The sequence below is a fragment of the Sorex araneus genome, chromosome 6, assembly GCF_027595985.1.
Source record: "Sorex araneus isolate mSorAra2 chromosome 6, mSorAra2.pri, whole genome shotgun sequence".
Lineage (NCBI taxonomy): Eukaryota > Metazoa > Chordata > Mammalia > Eulipotyphla > Soricidae > Sorex > Sorex araneus.
In genome coordinates this window covers 39,620,901-39,622,226 of record NC_073307.1, presented here as the reverse complement: position 1 = coordinate 39,622,226, position 1,326 = coordinate 39,620,901, and the positions used below count along the sequence as shown (strand labels likewise).

The following is a 1,326-nucleotide window of genomic DNA, read 5'->3' as shown; positions in this document are numbered from 1 at the left end:
TGTTATGATTAGTCTTATTTTGGTTTAGTTTTACTATCTTATTTCATACTTTCTGTTCATTCTGCCATAGTTATGTTTTCAGTACAACATTCATTGTATGTCAGTTCAAATTTGCAAATCATGTTTGTTCTCTAACGTTCTGATTTTTATGTCTGCTCGAAATTTATGTTTAAAGAGAAGTATGTATGAAAATCTAATTATGATAGGTGTTTTCAGTTTCTTTTGGAGGGATGTACTTTGAATTGCATTTTGATTTATGTGCCTTTTCTGAATATTTTAGACTATTCAGATAGTTTTTAGTATTTCAAAAATCAAGACAGTTGACTATTTAATGTTTCTGTTAACAATGACGATAGCCTTTTACATGCAATTTTATTTCTTTTTAAAAAGTTTATTTTTAAAATTTATTTCAATGTAGACAAAGCCACAGCTGTTGATACAGTTCAAGAGTTGAAACTGCTGAGATAATAAAGCAGCAATATCAAAATCAAAAAGTATAAAAATCAATTTTAAGTGAAAATTGTCTTATCTGACAACAGGGTTAAGTTTGTAATCTAAGAATTTATTAAGCTCTTTGTTGCTAAATGAGCCTTTAGTGTTGCTGTTTTTATTTGTTGTGTTTATTTGGCTTCTATGTTACTTTCCCATCTAATTGGTGTGCTTTTACTGGAATTTCAGTATTTTTTTTTAATTTTTTATTGAGTCACCATGTGGAAAGTTACAAAGTTTTCAGGTTTAAATCTCAGTTATACAATGCTCGAATACCCATCCCTTCACCAGTGCTCATATTCCACCACCAAGAATCCCAGTATAGCTCCACCCCGCCCCCTCACACCCCTAATCCCCCCACGCCCCTAGCGCCCCACCCTAAGCCCCCCCCCCCCCCGCCTGTGTAACTAATAAATTTCACTTTACTTTCACTTTGATTGCATACGATATTTCAACAAAACTCACTGTTATTGTTTGGAGAGTAAAAATATGGAACGCTTAACGAATTTGCGTATCATCCTTGCGCAGGGGCCATGCTAATCTTCTCTGTATCGTTCCAATTTTAGTATATGTGCTGCTGAAGCGAGCACTGGAATTTCAGTATTGAGGAATTATGAGGTGTCCAGAAACTTTAGGATCTATAGTCTGGGCCGTTAGTGAAGCTGTGGAGTTGAGCCCTTGGTGTGGATGGCTGTGAGTACAGCTACCAGGGGTGGTACTCAGCTTACCCACTTCCTGAGGGCGCTGGAAGTTTTCAGCCACAGGGACCGGTGTTTCCACGAACGTGCACTTTGTGATGTGCATCTCCTCAAAGATTTAGTCAGGAATCAGGAGAGT

At 36.8% G+C, this 1,326-nt stretch overlaps 1 non-coding gene across 1 annotated transcript; it reads right to left on the bottom strand.

Annotated features, from left to right (window-relative positions):
* Window positions 1–972: 972 nt before the first annotated feature.
* Window positions 973–1,079, bottom strand: LOC129406179 (U6 spliceosomal RNA). Its single transcript, XR_008630842.1, has one exon. It is a non-coding gene; the product is annotated as a U6 spliceosomal RNA (small nuclear RNA).
* Between the last annotated feature and the right edge of the window lie 247 nt (window positions 1,080–1,326).